Genomic DNA, 22,252 nt, shown 5'->3' on the forward strand with positions numbered 1-22,252 from the left:
CAAAAATCCATCAGTGCAGGAAACGATTTTATAAATACGAATATTTTTTCATACAAGTTAACTTTGGCTTATCGTTGAAAAATTTCGATCGCTATTTTAAAAACGTTTTATACTGCAAAAATGCTCTGTGTTTTTATCTTTATCATTTTATCACTGAGGTAATATTCGACATAACGTTTCATGATAAATGTTTCAAAGAGTGTTTATGCGTCCTCTGATCATTTGAAATGTAGTCGACACATAAATAAAGCAAAACATTCAGCAAACAATTTGTTCCGATACAAAATAATATTTGCAAATTACTTGTAGCACGATAATAGATATTTTGAAACTGTAATTTCTCTGGAATTCAAGTAGAAAAACAAATAAAATTAAAAACATTTTAAGCAAATCTTTCCAATTTCTGATCAGCACAATATTAATACATCAAACTCAATCGTATAAATTTATATATGAAAAAATTCCAAATTAGATATTGCTTTAACGCAACATTACACCTTAATTTGCAATTTACAAGACCTAACAATACAAAGGCACGAATCCACATCTGATATTTTATTTTCATATTCTTTTTGCCATTTCATTTTCACTCTGTTGACTAATTACATATAACTATCCTCGCTTGAATTATACTTGCCACAATTATCCAAAAGAATTACAACCGTCCATTCTGATATTATCACGAAAATGTGGATACGGTATTTAACACCTTAGGTGAGTTATATGCAACCAATGGGTGGCAGGAAGTAATGGTAACGTTGGACAGAGGTCTGCGTCGGTATATGGACGACTGGGGAGTATTTCCAACTGGCCGAGTCCTGGTGGCTGTCGACACCCTAGCGTGGCCGTCGGCGATGCATCGCTCGTGGAAACCCCCTAACGAACCGCATTTACATCTGAAAGGTGCGCCAATTACCCTGGCTGCGTTTTACTTCATCGACGTTGCGCGCGAGCCGCGTGGTTGCACACCCCCATAGCCCGCTATTTCATTCGAGCCGCGATACCCCTCCATTTTCATCAGCTCTCGTTGATACCGTTTTGCTTTCGTTTTCCACTTCTTCTTTCTTTTTTTTTTTTTTTCTTTTTTAGAGAGAGAATTACCTTTGTTGCTCCTTTTTGCGTCAAAATTTTTAGCGAAGAAGACCTTTTGATATGGTTCTGTTTTTAGGATTTCAGTTAGATATTCTTGACTATTTGGTAATATTTAGGTATTTTTGGCTACACATACGTACGCACATAAATCAACTTGTAAGCTCACTAGCAATTTAATTCACGAATAGAATCAAGATTATCTACTTGATGCTATACAAAATTGCGTTTCGCTGTACACGCAGATCCTCTTTTTCTCTTTCTCTGTTCTTACGAGATACCTGATTGCTGTTGCAGGAAGGTCGTTACGCAATAGCGATGCATCTATATACATACAATATTCGACGGCTTGGTGCTCAGGTTAATTTTGGTTGCCCTAGCCGTGCTTTCTCCGCCATCCTTTGCTTTCAACTGCCTTCTCCAACCCGCAATCCCGTATGTATGGAGGCACACGGCAGCCCACTTTCGCCTTCGTGGCCTTTTTCGTCCTGCCGTGTAATTAAATTCTCTCGCGTCGCCAGATCGTTCGACCGTGTTGCCTAAACGCTGTAATTAAAGCTGCGTGTATAATGATCGCAGTCTGACGGCAGACCTTTGCGCTATTTCAACGTGCTCACGTCGTGGAATCGTCTCTGATCAACGACGAAACATTTGAATTTCGTTCGTCTCTATGAAACTCAGTTGGGCACTCAACGAGAAAAAGTGAATTTTTTGAACAAATTGTCTTTTCGTTTGGAGTCGAGGGAGTTGATTTTTTCTACGAAAAATTTGAATTTAATCAAATATTTGTGCTTTTAAATCTATACATCCATTTGGTTTCATAATTAGTATGATTAATTTAATACGTAATATGTTTGCTAAAGGCTATTCGTGCAAAAAGCGCCAGAAATTAATTGTTACAGTGAAATTAAATCAATTCAACAATCTGGATATATAAATTGTTTACCAAATAAATTGTTATCTTTATCAGAAATGAATTGCAAGAGAACTGGAACGATGGAACGAATCCTTCCTTATCACCATCTGAAAACATAAATTTTCTATTAATTACTTGCTTAATCAAAAATTGTACCTGTAATGGAAGAATTGAGACGTGCAAAAGCTTCGACCTTAAAAAAATAAAGAAACGGTTTCTTTCGCCTGATAAACCAGATACCACTTCTTAACTGTGAGAAATGTGCGATGTAAAAACAGGCTTGACCTACTGACACCCGCATCACAACGAAGAAACGATAGACGAGATGTGTAAGGAAAAACGAGTCCGCCTTTCAGCGGTACTTAATGAAGGCGTGAAACGCGAGCGATAAAAATTCAAATAGCAAAGCCTAATGAGTTTCGTGAGCTTTTTTTCGCGCGCAAGAACAGCCGAGTTTCAAACAATCACGCGTCTCCGTGACAGGAAGCTATACTCGCGACTTTTAAAAAGATTCTATTCAGAAACCGAGGCGAAGCTGGCAAATGTCAATGAATCGTTCTCAAATGACGTCATGTCTTAATGCATCTGGCGTGTGACTAATACCAAAAGAATTCTTTCCGAAACCTTATTCCGCGAAATAACGAACAGTTTATACGTATATACGTTTTATTCCATTATTCTCTTTCAAACATCTTCTTTTATATTCTTTAGTTTTTAGTTTGTGCATTTTGGTTTCTTCGGTGATTAGATGGTTATTCAAACGATTCGAAAGTTATTGCATAAAATTAATACATTTTACAATATACGATACATACACATACATACATCTGCAAGAAATTCCGAAAAGTCCATTAGCAAGGAAACAGTTACATTCGTCATAAGAGGAAACAAATATTCCGTGTTTACTATTTAGAGACAACGATATCGCGCCACATTTCTTTGTCGGCAATTTAGCTATTTTTGCGGAACAACAGTTGGAGCCCGGAGGGAGCACTTTGAACTTTGGCGCGTCCATAACTTTCGCGGTCGCGTGCCATCCGACCGAAAATGTGTTAGAACCATTCATACGACCCTCACGTGCTTTATATTAGGATCGCAGAAAACGAAGCTGCCTTCTTCATCTGTTGCGTCAATCAAACTTAGGAAATATTTTTCAGCGAAAATTTTGTATATTTCATGGTATATGACTCAAATAATCCTACCACATGATTATTCTAATCGTTTTATTGGTTTCACCTCGTCATAATTTTATCGTCTTTGATATTGTTTTTATACTGAGCATGATAAGTACACGATATTTCTCATTCCTTTGCTATTGTATCAAAGACTAATGGTGCCTTGTAATATAGATACAACCAGTTTGATTATTTAGTGGAAAGTTGGAGATTCCGTTCTAGGATTTCAAAGCTTAGACGACTGAAATAACCCTATTTTGCTATAGCGTGTGCTCGTTCGGATCGAAAATCAAGTTACCGGAAGAACGGTCGGAACTTTCGCCAGCAACGAGCCACGAATCTACACTTTTAGGTGCGTTACACACGCTTTTTGTAGGAAGTGGTGCGCGTGCTTGCGTAACAAGCGTCGGCGGCGAAGAGGGTGATATTAATTTTTGTCGGAACTCTGCCTTTGCGCCGCGTTTCAACGGCTGCTCTTTTGTCGTTCGTTCATTAAACGCTGGAGGAAGGGCCAGAGCATTTTTAATTTACGTTTGCGCGCTAAGAGAGGAGGAGAAATCGACAAACGATGCGCTTTGCGACGCATAGAAACGGTGACCCTGTCTCTCTTCTGTGTTTGTGCTGGGTTACTAATGTCTCGACACGGTCACGCTTCGGATTTCACAGGGTAGAAGAGTAGGAGCACACGTGCGTGTGCGTTTCTTTTGACTTGCTACGCTAACCGCACGTAAGGTTCGTACGAAAATTGAAATTATTCTAACAGAATTAGAATACCAAGGAAAGGGAACCAGAAAAACTGCACTTGTAATCCACGAAATACATACATATATGTAAGAATTCATTGTTGTGTAGAATGTGAATTCTTATTTATTTATTCTTCGTATAACATTTTCTTTTTATTTTGATTTGTACGTCATGGAAACACCAAATATAGAGATACGTCTCGTTTCAATTGCATAGGATATCCTACGCTTGTGCATCGAATATCGAATCGATTTCAATCGTTCGTACGATAAAATGAAAAATCAGTAGAGGGAGGATTTGAGGAATCGGTCGTAAATAAACGGCGAAAGGTTTTCGAGCATCATAGTCAACGAGGTATGTACAATAACGAATCCTATAAAGTAAGAGGATTACGCGACGAGATAGGAGAACGGTAGTCCAGGTCTGTCGAGTTCGTGATGCTTTAACCGTTAATTCGACGTGGATTAATTAAAACAGTTCACAGGGGAGAAGAACCCTTCGTACCGGTTGTTGCTGCCGCTCTGAGACAGACAATAACGAAAGTAATATTTCGTCAGCGACGACTAAAACCGCTGTCCCGTACGTATACGTGCACACTTAAACGAGTGTTAAGCTGGCTGGCAGACGTTACAAGGGCTACTTTACCCTCGTCCTGATGAAATTCTCCGCCTGGAAATTATTTCCAAGCTTGAAGGCGAATTAACGAAGCACCTCGACATCGAAAGTACCGGCAAGAGGGTTCCTACAACAGCGAGACCAGTTCCCGACGAGATTTTTCTTATCGACGACGTAAACGTTAAATGCGTTCTCCTTACTGTCCCCGGGGAGAAACTTCTGCGTCGTATCAAAAATATAATTCCGTGCCTTCTCTCTGTATAGAACTCTCTCGCCTCTTGTTACATTCTTCTTTCTTCTATTTTTTCTTCTCCTTTAGACTTCTTTTGCTTCCTTCTTAAGGAAACTCCTGTAACAAAGATTTGCTATACACTCGACTTCTATTTGGTGTTACTCTAACGACATTTTTAAAGAATTCAGGAAATTTTGGATTGGATTTACTTAGTTGCTATACATATCGGTTATTTGCTTTTCAACGTAGACCTCCGATAGCAAGCAATTCATGACGCGTCACGATGTCATCAATAGTCAACGTGTTAAAACAGTTACATAACTCCGTTATAGTTTTGAAGGTATCACGAAACAATTTTTACTAAATTTCATGAATCAAAGATACTTTATCAATACACGAATTTATCAACTTTCCATCGAAGGAAAATTAATCTTCGGTATACAAATAGTTTTTATAAGTTTCGTCTGTGCGAATAAAGTCGCTATCGATTCGCGCGTAGGTAGGTATGGTCGATTAATTTACGATCATTACCATCACTTGGTAGCTGAGTGGAAACTATTTAACAGCGACATCGGGTTTAATTTCTGTCCCCGGTAATCCTGCATTCACGTTAATCCAAGCTTCAGGATGCTGTCCGAACTACGTCGTAATGGGGACACAAGACTAATGTGCCGTTAATTCGGAAATAATTAGCGACCAGTCTTCGTGGGGCAGCTTCACCTGTCTGACACCAGATTGTGACTCCCCTTTAACGTGGCCTAATTTGAACGTGAAACACGAGATAGTTTTCCCGACCAGGCGATTAAAAGTTCGTCTTTCGGGCCACGCCTGCCTCCGAACTTTATTGCTTGGTAATTTTATATTTGCCTCGTTGAAACTTCTGTTTAATTAATTGATCACAGAGACTTGGTCGGATTTTAAACCGTTAATTATTATTTCCACGATTTTGAAACGTTCATGTTCGAAGTAGATTTCATTGAGAACAGTTTGAACACATCCTATCGATTATCTTCGTCTTGGGGAAAAAGATTTATATTTTCTAAGCCTTAATCGAAGTAATCAGTGTCGAATTTCAAACTTGGCAACTTCCAAATTTATTTTCGATCTGTCTTTATTAACAAATTTCCAGCTTCAACATTAAATTACAGAATTCACGTGATCCAGGAGTGGAAGTTAAGATTGAAGAAAACTCGAAGAGCTATCGAAGTTAAATAGGAAAAGAGGTAGTTTAGTAAGATACAATAATAAAGAGGGAAGGAGAGAGCGTGGGGGATGCTTGTGGAAAATGCACAGAAGAAAACAGTGCTGTACTTAAGTTAATAATGTGGCTTGAAATAGGCCGGAAGCGTAACAGCTTTCCTGAAAATTAGCTTCACTTAAATTCTTTGTACGACTGTACGTTGCTGCCTCTTCCTCGTGAAACGAGGGGCTCAAAGTAAAGCGTAAGTAACTTTTATATGTGCTCACTTCCTTATAAACCGCTAATGAGTTGGCGTCAAGGCTGCTAATTGCTGGAAACGAGAGAAAATGTTGTCCAAAGAGTCTTCAACTCCCTTTAAATAATCTGCAAAGACTCGACCAGTTTTTTCTTGTAAAACGCGTCGTTTCCCCTTGATGAATGACTTCTATTGACGCACGCACACATTTATCAACTTCAAGTACCTAAAAAATTTCTGAAATAAAGTAACATATCTAGAAAATGAAACGGATATGTTCGAAAATTAATTGATTTAACTTCGGGTAGAATTTTCTTCATACAAAAGCATAACAATACCCACCACTTCTCATAAAAATAAAACAAAAGAAACGAAGGAAATATTCCGTAAAGAACAAATACTCACAAATCAATTACCACAATTACCTGCAACAATCTCCTCCAGTCTCCTAGAAAATCCTTTTCTTCTCTTCCTCCATATTCCACACTGATTGAATCAAAATCAGGTTATCGCAGTATGTCAAGCAGGATTCTTCCAATTCAGTGGTCGGTCGTAACAGAAATCGAGGCGCATTATCGTCGCGCGAAGGACCTATTACCGGCCTCATTACTTTTCCATCCTCGTGTTCCTCTTTATACCCGGTTATCCTCCTTTCAACCGCGGTCCAGCAATACTAATATCCAAGCCAAGTGTTTTCGGAAGCATAGCTGGATCAGCAGTATCATTTTGCTCGAGGGTTATTGGCGAGAGCCAATACTAGTCTCGTTCTTCGTTGGACAATTTTGCAATGAGAAGAGAGCTGCTCATAGGCCACGACTTTACAAGCCTCTGTAAAAGTGGGATTTTCCATAAGCGTAGGACATATGCTTTCGACTAGATATATAGAATACAGTGTCCGTATTTCTATAAGCGTGAAACGTGTACGTATATAGAAAATTATGGTTTCAGATAGCAGATTGCTACTTTATCGACTATTTATATTATATGAAATTGTTATAATTTTTCAGTTTCGTTTCATTGCGTGCTTCTGTCCATCGCATCTCACTGTTCGACAAATAGCGTATAAATTCAATGTACTTGCTGAGAAAGACGAAAGAAGAACAAAAATGGCGCCATTAAATACACACGTAGGACAGCGAAAACTAAACACGAATCTTTCATAAAATTTGAAAAAATTGGTTTATCCTGAGAAATCAGTCGATTTTGTAGGAAATCTCATCTCAAGTTGCTCGTAGCTTATGAGAAGCCGCCATTATCGAACAATGCGACTCGATACCAATCGTTTTACCCTCTGTTAGAGGTCCAGATGCTTCAATAGGAACTAGTATTGTACGATTGGACAATCCTGCTATGGGACGATCAATTTTGATAATAGACCCGCAGTCGGAATATTCCGCAGGAGACCGATTTTCCGAAAAATTGACGCGGGTCAGATAATGTGACCCGTCGACTGCTTTCAGTGGCCCGATCGAAACGACACGCGGCAAAAATCTGAAAATTTCTAGATAAAAGTAATGGTCGAGCGAATGGAGCGATTTTTATTTCACTGCAATTTATGGACACGTGGTATAGCTATTTTCAATGGTGATACGTTGTTTTTGTTGATAGCAGTGGATATAGTGACTCAGTATTTGAACATTTAGTACGGAAAACATACGCTGACACGATAAAATACGGAGCAATCATAATAACGAGGGTACTAAAAACGAAATTTAGAATTTTAAATATAATATTATTTCTTGTTCTTCTATTATAGAGGTAATTTGAATCTTCTTGACTGAAGAGATTATTTTGCAATACATTATTATTTTGTTTCAGAACTTATCTTCATTTTGATTTATAACCATGGTATTAATTTGTCCTCTTCTTTTTTAAATTAACGTTTCTCATTTTCTCAATTCAGAATGAAAGCAAAATGTAAGGTAACAAAATTAAAAAATCATCGACCACAAGATCAATTCCATGTTGCTACTGCCACGAGCAGAGATGGACGTTCCTCAGCAAACTTAGGCCAGTGTAATTATCGTTAATTGATCAATCCGCTGAAAATGTGGGGTCCGCGAATTTTTTAGGCGAGTCTGTTCACCCTCTGGGGAAGATTCCCTTCGGAAATTCCGAACGAAGGGAATCGGATATGCGGTTGGTAGTTTTGATCGAAGGGTTAGCTTCTTCCCTCTTGTTCCCCTTATATTTCCCGATCCTTGAGAAGCAACTGTTAATCTCCTGCAGTGCTTTGCCCTTCAGATTGATGCCTTTTAATTTGTCCTCCTGTTAAATTAAAATCGACTTAGCCTTTTCCGTTTACTAGCGATGGCCTCAAACACGTTGCAAACAGATGGAAACATTGACAAATTACAAGCGTTACAACTCGTAATACATTTAAATGTTTTAATATATTTAAATATCACCAATCCCTTGAGAATGAAAATAGATGTACAATATATACTTTACAAGATATCGTAGTATGAGTTCATGAAGGTCGAGAATCAAATTAATTAATTATATTAAAAAGAATCTATTCCTAAATATCTATAAATATTTTTTAATTAAGAATCAAAATATTCGTGTTTTTAATATAAATATTTTCTATGATGCATCAATAGAATTCTAGGAACCACTTATGAGAAAATGTGTTTCTTTTTTTAAACTTTAAGTAACATGAAACATTTTCAAAATCAATGGTGTATCTTAGACGTGGCTATTGTGTCATGGTCGATAATGAAAATTCTACCGTACATATTGAACTTGATCAATATCATCACTATCAATCACTCTCCCTTCGTTGTGTCTCCTCTCGTTTCTTCCATCAGTTTCTGACTCATAGTCCCCTTTTCTCGGACATGGCTACGTAATTTGCGTTCTGATTCGCCAACAGAAAAACACTCTCTTTATCTGGTAGGATGCACGCAATCCGTGTTCAATGCGCTTTGATCCAGCCTGATTTTGATTCTCCTGACGGGTGGTGTGTCTCCTCCATTCGCGTGATGAGTCTCGTTTCACTTTATCACCCTTCATCGTGGAACGCAGAGTAGTTACTATTATTCGTACAACGCTTTTATGTCGGCTGCTTTAGCGGTTACGGTGTTTTTAACGAGGAACAATAACCATGAGCAAAATAAGAGGATCGGGGAGCAATGGTTTCCGTTTAAAAGCGCCGCTTTTACAAAGAATTCCATTAAATCGAACGCTTAAAACGCTTAAGCAATTTTCCGTATTCCCTTTTGTCTTGAGTCGCGCATATAAATTAAGCATGAAATAAAACTTGCTATGTATATACAGCTGTTTATGAATATACAGATACTTTCGTCGATTTGAAGTAACAGTATGTGTATTTTATGCAAGTGTGAAAATTCACGATGAATTAGTGCCTCCTTGGGAGGAATACTTGTTACCTTTTTCTAGACTCACCAGTCTATAAATCGAAGTTCATTATTTAAAGATGTGGCAATAGTGTATTTCACTATTTACTATATATAGTATGACAGATATAGGTTTGCTATGAATATAATTATCATAGTGCGAGAAATGTATTTTTAAATCCCATATTATAGACAAAAAAAAAAAAAAAGAAAAATAGAAACCAAAGAATAAAAATTTCCTTATTTGTACTCTCACCATAATGTTTTTCAAAATTTTCAAATTTCCTAATATCCATATTATATAAAGAAAAGTGACTATTAAATTTTCTATACAGAAACAAAAGATCGAAGGCGGAACTGCTGATTATGGGAGCAAATCAGGAGTCGAAGATACACGTGTATGAATAAGCTTAAGTTCGTAGCGACTCGTTTGAATGCGTCTGTCCAGCGTCCACCAAAAGGGCAATAGTTCTGTCGGTCTGGCAACGACAATAGCATGCATTAACCTTTGTGCAGTTGTAACTGCAGTTGCGAGATAGTGCCTCGCCCTTGTCGGGGGTGAGGAAAGGGTCGCCCCAGCAGACCGGAGTTCTCTTGGCATTTACAACCATTTCGCGTAATCTCAACGAATACATTCACTGGACAGTGGGCCGGTGTTAAGTGGACGAACCAATTATTGCGCTGTCTGGCCTTCATCCGTCGTACGTCGAATGGCACGTCGATATTTTGCAATCAAATCGAATCTAATTTTGAAGATACGTTTTATTTAGATCGATTTTTACCGATATACCAATTTACCTGTTATTGTAAGGATAACGATTTAAAGATTTTTAATATATTCATTGATATTAAAATATGGCAACTTGTCAATATAAACATCTGTGCTTATAATTTGATTTAACTTCATCGCTTACTGTTTTGTTTGTCTTCTTAAATCTCTGTTAACAGAGTTGCAGCATACGAACAAAGTGCTGCCTGCGTGCGTCTCGTTAAGCATAAAACGATCATTGTCGCTTTAAGCTGTCGGTATATCACGACAAAGCGATATCTTAAGGTGGTAGGTTTGTTTCCTAGAATTATCACATCATTTTCACCGCCTGTACATCAAAAGCTTTCGCGTTACAAGCTGTAGGTCTCCCTGTTCCTTGCCTCAGCTCTCAGCCGGGTTGTCGACGTGATCTAAGGACGGAACGCAATTACCGACATAATCGCCGAGGTTTCCCCTTGAACACGCTGGTACCGAGATTCCTGATTCTGATTTTTAGCGATCGCGAGACGATATCAAAGCGTACCCCTATTTACCCTCTTTGGTCCGTGATATTCCGTTTCATCGAATTCACTGGTTAATAGATAAGACGCATTTCTCTTACAGATACCCGCACCTCTCCAGAACTGAAATTCAAATTATTTGTCCCGTTTCTACATTTATTAACGTTTGACTCGTAATGATAATTATCTAAATAGAAAATTCTATTTTTCGCGAATGTTTAACACAGTTGGACAATTTCTTGTATTTTATGTAGCTATTAATATAGATATAGAGTTTTACTATATATCATAAAATTATACAGTGTACTGAAGAAATTCGAAATCATTTTATATGGACATGTAGATATCAATGCATTTGCGTGAAAGTGTATTTTTAGCTTTTTTTAAATAATATTTTTATTATATCAAAAAGTTGCAATAAGCATAGTAAGTTTCTTGATTTAAAATATTTTTAGTTCGTGATTTCCCTTCATGGACATTTGTTCTAATATATTTAATAGATTTGGAACGATTATGATTGCACGGTTGATTTTTCTTTCCCGAAAATTTCAATCTTATTATAATTAACGGTTAAACTCGCGATTATAGTAAACGAGAATTTAATCTGTTTCTGGGAACAAGCGAAGAGAGAAGATTTTTGGAGAACCTCCTCTACCAAACCGCTGATGATTCGCAATTAACTTACATGGGAGCTGTTCAACGCTAATTAATAAGTACGTCAAGAGCTTAACAATTAGGTTATTTTCAAGTTTCCGAGTTTCTGAAATTAACGATCACAAAATTCAATTTCTGACATATCGGTGAATGCCTATCGAACTTCAACCAACTAGATTCAATCCTTAATGAATTTACATCTTGCTAAGGTAACTTGTATCGTTCTCTACGCTCTCCTAACCCAATTCTGTAACATTCCTTATTTTGCATGTTTTTAACATAATGATTTAACACACCTGTTGAATTATATTGTGGAAATTCGAATGTTTATGAGAAATTTATGAACATATTTCTATAAGGAAGGTATAATATAAAATTACATATAAATTATTCAGTATATCGATAAATATATAATATATCGATAATATATAAATATCGGTATATTTGAAAAATAAATTGAAAAGATACGAATTTTTCATTCCAGCAAAAGTACTGGAATAAAATTATCAATATATTCATTTTATTGATACAAGATATTAATGTAATATTAGATCTGTTGTTTTAATGATTTTAGAAATAACAGGTATATTTATACATCTTCACTTAACATTTGTACTTTTTTTTCTCCTTTATAAAAGTATAGTAAATTGTGTCATCTTCTAAAAATTCGCTGTCTAGTGATCATTTATAGGGAATAATGTAAATGTCAGAAGCGGTAATATTTAGAAAGAATCGATAGTGTGCAGGATGTGTGAGAAAAATATTGAGCCCTCAACTGGAGAATTCGCTCCCCATATGGAAACATTAAGTGCTGGCTCTTGTACAGGACTTGTTCGTTAGGTGACCGTGGTGCGATCCTGGGGTTGCTAAGCACATTATGCTAACCCTGTGACAGCAGACGATGCATTAGCCCCGGGATTCGGAGTTAAAGCGAAACGAAAAGTAATGTATGTAAGGCCGTTTGTCAAGATTCCGAAATAAATTGTTTTGCTTTGTTTAAACTTACTTGATAAAGGTTCCGGCTTAAACGCTGTCAGTGATTAATCCCCGTGTATACCGCGAAATTTCCGAATTTTTCACGTTACGAAATCCATTTTTTAATATTTATTAAACTCTGTTTAACCTGTTTTTATAACAGTAAAAGGAAGAAAAGATTGAAATTTATTTGTTTAATAAATTAGGAATTTTTGAAATTTATTCAGGTAGAAGAGTAATTTAAAAATTTAGGAATTTATTTAATACGTTTCTTTAACTTATATAAACTGACTCTATATATGTTTAAGTAAATAGGTAAAGTACGATCAACAAATAAAGTATGTCATTGGTTTGTATAATTTTAATTATTAGAAAAGATTTGTTATCATATAAAAAAAAACCCGATAAAATGCAATGAAGTAGAAGTGTAAGTGGAATAAAAAGATTGAAAGGATGTACGTCGATAGGATTACATCATGAAATAAATATAAGGGATGCAGATGTAACGTAGCAGAAAGTCTATCTGAGCTCGAGTCTATGATTATAGACAGGCTTCCTGATAAATTCATGAGATGCTCATTAAATCCCTTTATATTCTCTTTGCTAGTCCCTTTCTGTCATCGACTTATGGAACAATGCTTCGAGCGCTGATTCTATTCAATGGAATCAAATTGTCAGATAGAAACTTTACTTAATTACGTTTCAACTTCTATCACGATTTGCTTTTCATTATTATGATAATTACACGTTAAATGCAAGTGTAATTACAACATAATCTCTCGTAAATACGCACTTTTTATGTTAATACGTAAATAAAGACACGATAAATTAAGGAATTAGAATTAAATCCTCTTCAATGATAAACAGTTTTTGAAAATGAAAACAACCAAATTTGTCGAAAGTGTGATTCAAAATTTAAAAATTTACTTTTATGTAGTATTTTCCGAAATTTCATTTCATTAAAGATTAATATATAGATACAAAAATGCATAATAAATAATTGTTGAAACGGTTAGAAACAAAAAAGAAAATTACGTAGAAGGTCGAATATATCGAATCTGATCGACTATTCGATCATATTCTAGAAATATTGAATTGCTAATAAGAGAAAGTAAGCAATCAGGCTTTAAATTAACCCGTGACTGAAAGCATCAAATTTAACGCTCTAGATTTCGATAGTCAAACGTACCTTTGATATCAAGATCCCGTTAAATTGATCTGATCCACCATACATTAATTACGTGCTGGGTCCTGACAATTAAACGGTCCCAGAGTTCATTAACTAAATGGATCAACTCGAAGGCCCCATTCCGCGAATCGAATGATCCACAAACTCTATGGTTAAAATCATTTTATATCAGGCCTTTTATGTTAGCCATTAAGTGCACGATCTTTCTCTTTATATCGTAATAATATCCTTTGAAATTACCAATTTATGTGTTAGAGATTCGCAAAGTAGTACCTTAAGAAATCTATTCATTTCTTTCGTATTCTTTTATTTCTGAAACGACGCAAGGACGTTTTTCTATATAGGGAATATCGTAATTAACATGGTGATAGCATAATAACACGACAACGTATTTTGAATCGTTCAAGCTACTTTTCTATGAGTTTAACGTATATGAATCAAATTTCAAAAGTTCTCGTTTTATATCTTGAAAAGATCGTACGTTTAGGTCTTAATTAACGTTTCTTTTCTTATCAAAGTTAAATTGCTTTAAATAAAAGTTTATCATTCTAAGCTAAAAATGATAATACAGATTGAATAAATAGAATAAATTTTTTCAATTATTTTTCTATCACTATATAATGATGTGATGTAATGAATATAAATAAAGATTATGTATTTAATGGTGAGCTAATATCTCTGTAACAAGCAGGATCTAGAATCGACGATTCAATGCCAGAGACACGAGCTGATGACAATCACCTCTGAATAAATCGCGCGGTCGAAGGCAGTAGAAGAGAGTTTTCAGAGTCACGCGTCGCGGAAGGCTGGTGAGGATTCCGGAATGGTTTACGGGAGGATCGATTGGGAGGAGGAACGATAGAGAGAAGGTAAGACAAACTTTCGCCCGGCTTGGGGTGCACGTTTCTTCCTTCCCCCATGCTTCGCCCGCTTTGTTCGCTCAGAACCGATCCACCTTCAGCGCCGTAGTCGTCGTCTGGGCGCGTTTCGCAGTTGAGCGGCGCGCCGCTCTAAGGAAACTGATATTGCCGGCAATATCCAGTTGTTTGCATTGATTCGGGCTGTCTGAGAATCCCGAAGAGCTATTTCTATCTCTGGCTCGGTCTATGCCTGCTTTCGAGGCTTCGCCAGCGAAAATTCAGCCCTTCCTTTCTCTACGCGCCTATTCCAACTTTTTCTTCTACTTTCCTTTTCGAGCACGTAGATTATTGGAAGAACTACCGACAAAAATTTTCGCAATTCCAAACTCGTTTTCGTTCAGCGTGTCTTTGTCTTGTCTTGTTTCTTCTTGTAGTTGTTGACGTTCTTACGTGGCGCACGGTGGCCTAGAAATTGAAATTTCATGGCCGATTCTGAAGTTCAAAAACAATTTATTTCTTCTATTGATTTTATTTTCAAGCTTATTTTATCGTAAATTTGTTACTTCATTTGCATCTTATCAGTGCGCCAATCACATAAAGCAGTTAAATAAGTTATACGTCTTTTTAGTTATTGTATGTAATGTTAGTTTGGTTTTCGATTAAAAGCAGAGGATAATAGATGATATCATATCGTAAAGATCGTAACCGTGACGTTGGAGAGCGAGGGATCTTAACTTTCCACCGAACGGCACTCGATAATTCATGGTAAGAAGGCTTAAGTCGTGCATCCACGCGAGAGTACGAGAGTGGCGCCGGGACGCGTTCAGACGCTGTCGTCTAACAGGTGCCGATGGATATATCATCCGAATGGTGGGGTAGTTTGCATTGGGATACCCCTTGTCGTTCCTATAGGATGGTGACGTCAGCCGGTGATAGATCGTCTGAATTTTAGGCACCCTGCTACGTTCCTACCACGTTCCTAGATGCGCAACCAGCTTCCATGAATATTTTTTTCCTACCATCAAACTAGTTATACCCTTCCTATAATATAAAATTAATACCTTGCGTCACTCTTTCTCCTTATAATCAGTTGTAACGTAATTTAAAATACTCTATTTCTCTTTATACGTAATAAAAAAAAAACTATTTATTGGAAATAATTATAGGAAATTAGAAGGTAGAAAATTGCACAGAATACGTATCGAATGCAAAAATATATAAAATATCCAAAATAGAATAGTCGTGGTAATATTTAATAAATAAATTACTATTTGGGTTTATTTAAAAATATTTATGAAATATTAAATTCCATAAATATCACAGTTTAGGAATAATTAATATTCCAATATTGAAGTAGCGAAATAATTGGTAAAAGTTGCTCAAACATGATGTTCGAAGATGCAAATGAAATAACTCATTGCTATTCTATTGACATTATATTTATTTGCACGCGCCGTTTTGGTCGCACTTCGGAATATTCGAAGCTTGGCTTTGCAAGAGTCACAGCTGATGTCCATTTAAATCAAATTGCGTGTCGCTCGATGCGTTTGTTTACACGTGTTCAGTTTCCTTTGGATCTTTATGTAAACTAGTCTCGAATGACGGTTGAGTCCGCTAGGAATAATTTCTCGTTCAACTGGGAAACGATAAATTTCGACTAGGTTAGGGCAAAGGGGTCCACACTGCTGATGTCCTGCAAGTCAGGAAACATGGTTATTTACGGAGCTGTGTTGCAACAGCAACAGACAGTGTATCGTGGCCGTTTCCCCTCAATTGGGTTAAGCCTAAACCCCGGTTCGCATGATGGTCAGGTTCAGACTTCTCGTGTTCTGAGCGCATCACGGGCTTACGTTTCCTTTGACTATGTATCAGTTTTGCCTGCATTTCCGTTCGGACGATACACAGCTCCTAGACGTTGTTTCCGTAAGAAGTCTGCCAGATCGATCGTGAGAAACGAGCTGTTTTTTAACCGTAATTGAATGACAGCGAAATTAATGCGTACGTATCTGGATAACGCACATTGCTCATTTATTGCAACAACGAGATAAATAAAAATTTACAGTTTTTGAGCAACCTTATGGGTTATAACATTGTTGCAGGAAATGAGCTATAGTTGGTTTGTTGATCGAGTTGGAATTCGATTGATTGTTTGAAAAAATTACATTAGAGTGGATATTAGACAGGAAAAGGCATACCAACATTTTATATATGAACAAAAGTTCGAACTTTGGCGTTAGATTTTAACGTTCTTTCGTACACTTGGTACAAAATAAATTGGTTCGTTAAAATTCTGTTATATAAATATAATGGTGTCGAGGCGTATGTTTCCATTGAACGTGTAAAATACAATAAATTACGCCTATAAATAACAGGTCCACGCGAGAAACTATACCGCACAGTGTTGCGTAGAAACATAAATTCACTCGGTCCGATCCGCAAAGTGCTGAAATTTACGGTGAAAGATTTATTAAATCGTTGCCGGAAAGATGAAATATCGTTTATTAATTTATTACTGTATAAAATAATTAAAAAAGAAAATAGAAATATGACGCAGATAAATCATCTTCCGTCAATGTTATTCGTATTCCTCGCTTGTCTTTTTAATACATCTCTCCATGTTGTACCATTCTGTAAAGTAAAACACGATAATCTCTATAATAATTTTTATCTGATTCAATGTTAATCGTGGTTGCTACGTTCTTTCGAATGTTCTATTGATTTAACAAAGTTGACTAAAATTGTGAGAATTGTGTCAGATTTATGAAAGAAATTCAAATGTTACTATTAGAGGACGATTGTATGTTATCATGGTGAATAAAAAATAAGAAAAGTTTGATTGATTACAAGATGAAGAGTATTCAAGGGTTGGTTTCATCACGTTTGAGAATGGTTACACGTCATTAACCACCCTTTTAGTGGATTTCATAGTATATAAGCTGAGGGTCATAATAAATGGCGCCAACTGAATGTCTGGCGTGTCAAATTTGTGATTGATCTGGTCTGCTTCAATCCACTATGTTTCTTTTAAAAATTGCACTAGAATTATTACATATTGCTGTGTCACTATATTCAAGAAAATGAAATTTTCGAAATTCTATTTTGTTTTTAATATGTCACGTAACAAACTCTTATCTATGAAAATTAGAACTGAATAGAATTTTGTATGAAAACTAGCAGTTTAAACTTCATTAAGAATTGATTTTATTATATCAATATTATTTTTAAACGTTTAAATACTAAGCGTGACGTTAAAAATTAAATACTTGACTATTACAAATTATTCGTTTCTTCAAATGGAAATGAAATTAATAAAACATTAAATGGTATAAAATAAATAAATTAATTCCGCGAAATCCATGATCAACTTAATTTCTTACGATATTCATCCATAAATCATTAATTACGTACAAGTCTCAATACTTCTCAAACAATACAAATGATTCTAATTATAATTCCAATATTATAAATATAATTCGAATCTAAAGTTTTAAACGAAAATATAAAATAAACATCCAATTTGTAATTTATATTCGTCATTGTCGTTTTCCGATGAAAATTTACAACGTTTGAATCGTACTGAATAAATTACGGAAGAAAAAGGGTATTTCTACCGGAAAAACCGTATCTGCAACGAATTTCAGCAGAAACTAACGTATGGTCGTCACACAATCGACGGTTGGTTAACGCACGTGATCCATCTTGAATAATTAAGCAGCGTGGCCACGTTGATAAAAGTATTCCATTATGCGAGTTGTCCGCCGTTCCACGTTGAATCTCTTCCATGGTAATGGCAGTTCCTCGTTACGAGGTTTATTCCAAATGCACTGATCGATCTGCGGTGCTTCAGATACTATAGTAAAGTCTTACAGTGCTACTGGATTAACCGTATGTAATTTAACACGTAATTAAGAATATACTGTAGCAAAATAAATAACCTGAAAATTTCGTGCTCTCCATAATTTTACTCTCGTTTAATGCTTTTGTACTTAACCGATTAAATCAAAGAATGCCAAACTGAAATTTTGTATTCTTACTTGATATAATATATAATATATAAAAGCGAAAACGATCAATTCCACTTTTTGCTAATTTCTCAATTACACTGCTAAGATAATATAATATAATATAATATCCAATTTTCATGATTGACTTCCATAAGTTTATTTACAACAAGGAAATGACACGGATAACAAATTCCAAGGCGAATTAAAAAAATAATGATAATTTAATTTTAAAAGCAAACGATAAAATAATTTCAAAACTAGTAATCCGCTTATAGCTATCACAGCTCTGTTGCCGATTATCTGAAAATCTTTTACGGACGCTTCGCATTGAATATGCTCACGAGCATAAAATTCGTGGAAGATGTACGACATTGGCAGATATATGGCGGAAAAGCAGGAAGGAAGGAAGCAAACGGGGTGAACGAACGATGGAACAGCCCTCGACGAGAGCAAACTAATGATATCCATCGATATTAAAGTCGAATGACGCGATGCCACTTACGCAAGATCATCTGCATTTAAATGAAATCCCATAGGTTACGCCTAGACTTCGCTCTTCCGACCATTTTCCGCGTTTACCAAAATGCGTGAAATCAATCTCTGGAACGTCGCAATTCTTCCCTTCTACCGGAAATCTTCCTATCACGCGATCCTGCTATTTCGTAAAATAGTTTCTAATAGGTTAAACGCTGCGTTAAGATTCCTTCGCGTGTCGCGTGACGAATCAGTATAGTGACTGATTGTCAGTTGTTTTGAAGATAGAATATTTGGAAATTACAGTCATTTAAAAATATTTGAAGATTAAAAAACATAATATAGAGTTACTATATCTTGAAATTTGACGATCGATCAATAAAAAATCACATTGCTCTACCGAAAACGGATTGTCTCAATAACTGAAACTGATATCCATATCTAGAAAAGCGAACATCAGTGCATTTTTACTACCTGAACCGAAGCTTAACCTACAAAAGCGAGAATTTTAATACCGGAAGTTATTACCAGCGTCCGTCCAAGTATTTAGTCGAACATTATGAACGGTTTTATTACGATAGGATTACCTTTTCTTCCTTCTCCCGCCCAGTAAAATGACACTCGAGAAGAAAAGAGTCCGCGATTTAGAACTAAGTGAAGTCTTTATGAGAATTTTTAGCATCGAGTGGCCTAGCTTAATGATCACTGGCAGATTAAACGCTAGTTGGCTAACGGTTTTGGTCGATAAAATTGGTCTGCAAAGGGTCAAGAAGGGAGAGGTACCTTTTCTCTATCGATTCTCGTTGCTGCTGCCAGTTCAGCTTGCCTTCTAGAGAACTTTATCAATGGCCAATTCCTAACTCTCCTTCCTTCTTTTCTTCCCTACCGTATTTTAATACGAGCCGGGAACAACCAGCCAGGAAAACAATGGTACTTCAACCAACGTACTTCGGAACTTTGTTTTTAAACATATACTCTCTCCTTCTTTTCTCTGCCTCTCCCTTTGTTTCTTAAAGTATTTGAATGTAAGTAAGTGAATGTTGGAGACTTTTGGAGTTTCGTTTTTGACGAATGTTAAGGGCCACTTCGTGCATATATAATATAATTTTTGTTGGACATTTTACAGTAGATATTTGATTATATGCGTTGCTGGTAACAGGTTCGTTAAATCGGTTGTTAAATTCAATTATTATTACAAACGCTTCATTGAAAAACAAGAGTATTTGCGAACTCTTTATAGCCATTCTATACAAGTATATCCAATCGCGTTTACTCAACAAATTTCACAGGTTCAAGAGAAACACGAAAGAATCGTCATTGATGTGCAATATTACACTAAATTGTTACCTTTCAGTCAAACAAAAGAGATAGTCATAGAAAAGTTTGACAATTGCAACAAAGAATACATATGATCCTAATAGCTTTTCCTTTTCAAATTCCTCCTACTATAAATCTTTTATTTCTAATCTACACAAATTTTATTTCCGATCTACAAAAAGACATCACCATTTTATTTTGAACAGTCGTTTGATTGGAAAGAATTACGCGACGATCGTCCGATCGGTTGGATTGATAGAACGGGATAAGTGCGTCGGCGTGTAGAACAATCACGTAAACGAGATGACAGGAGGGTGCAAACATCCAAGGCCAGAAACATCCTGCCTTCTTATGTTCGCTGGTTTCAGTGTCATTCACACGATCTTAACGTCATTTAACTCGACAAGGTCCTTACGGTGAAACCGCGCGTTTTCTTTACACTCGGCCTTCTTCGTGTTCCTCCTCGACGCGACGACTTGGTCGTTTTGCTCTATGAATGAGGCGCGCACTGAGCATTCATCCCTATTTGCGTTTGGGAGCCACTCCGCAGTGAACGCGAGCAGCAAATTAGACTCTTGGAGAATATTTTTCGTTTGGAACGACTAAGATATCTAAAGAGAATTAGATCTGTAAGATTCTGATTAAATATCTTTACGATAAAATTTCTACAAAAATTTTAATTCTCAAAAGTATGATTCGTTCAAGTGTAAATTAACTTTGAAATTGTCAATTTATGTACCATAAAACATAGAAAAATTATTTTCTGAAGATATTTCATCTCTTTGTGTTTTTTTAGAAATTTGTTGCTATATATGATGGATTATAATTGTCATAACTGCAATTAAGTTCTACTGTTTTAATTGTGATGATATGAATAAATTGAACATATGAATAAAAATATGCAATCTAGAAATCACTATACATAATTGGACTGAAATTGCCACTATAAGCAGGAGAGTGATATTTTCTATGAATATGGATCGTAGAGAGAGAGAGAGAGAGAGAGAGTTCTTCACAAATGCGTATGAGTGGTAGCCGTCAGGCTATTGAAAAATGAAAGAAAAAATACAGACGAGTATGCATTTCAACCTAGTGCTATCTTCGATATGAAACCCATGGCAGAGCGAATGTACCCTTTCTACGAAAGCGTAATGACGGAAACTTGTTACGGGATATGCATGTAATGAGACTTCTATTGATTTGTTACTATGCATGTAATGGATCAAAGCGGTATTCATCTAAAAATTGAATGCCAAAATGTTGTATGATTTGCTTTGTCCGAGCGTGCATAGATCATTTCTGTTTATTTGACTGTTAACACGAGCATATTAATTACAATCTATTATCTATATAATCTACTAGCTTCGTGGCTATATTTGGATAAATTTTGCTTAAAACAAAAGCATTTTAAAATAACGAGACTTTTAAATTATTTTATTTATTTATTTTTTAAAAACTACATCTGATGTAATTTCCAGAGTAGATATATTAACGTTTGTTAGCAAAAACATTTAAACCAATACAGAATGAAATAAAAAATTCTTTCATCTGATAGGTAAATAATGAAAAAACTCTAGGAAAAATCGTTTGTTTATTGAGAATCAGAATTCATCCCTTGGTCAAGACGGCCACTAGCTGTACGAATATAATTAGTCGGAGCTCATAATCAATACTCAATAATCAATAATCATACTCAATAATCCTAAGGAATTGTCTGAAAAGTAAACATTTTTATTTTACCGTTAAGATCCTTAACTGTTATAAAACACCTTTAAGCTAAGAAGTTCATTATGGTTATTGTTCCATCAAGTAGGAATGAGAAAGTCGGATTTTTTCCATGTTCAACAGTAATTTCCATCCGTAAACGACCGGTGCTGAGGTGACCGAAGAGTCCTGTTTTGCGGCCAAGTTTCAGGACAAAAATACAACACAAACAAGAATACA

General features: G+C 36.0%; 1 long non-coding RNA gene across 1 annotated transcript in view; it reads left to right on the forward strand.

Moving 5' to 3' along the window:
- Positions 1-22,252, forward strand: part of LOC132907037 (uncharacterized) — an 84,811-nt gene that overhangs the window by 59,971 nt on the left and 2,588 nt on the right. Inside the window, exon 3 of the long non-coding RNA XR_009658096.1 lies at positions 14,345-14,522. This is a non-coding gene — a long non-coding RNA (uncharacterized LOC132907037). The remainder of the gene's footprint in view (positions 1-14,344; positions 14,523-22,252) is intronic.

The sequence above is a fragment of the Bombus pascuorum genome, chromosome 5 (assembly GCF_905332965.1).
Source record: "Bombus pascuorum chromosome 5, iyBomPasc1.1, whole genome shotgun sequence".
NCBI classification, from domain to species: domain Eukaryota; kingdom Metazoa; phylum Arthropoda; class Insecta; order Hymenoptera; family Apidae; genus Bombus; species Bombus pascuorum.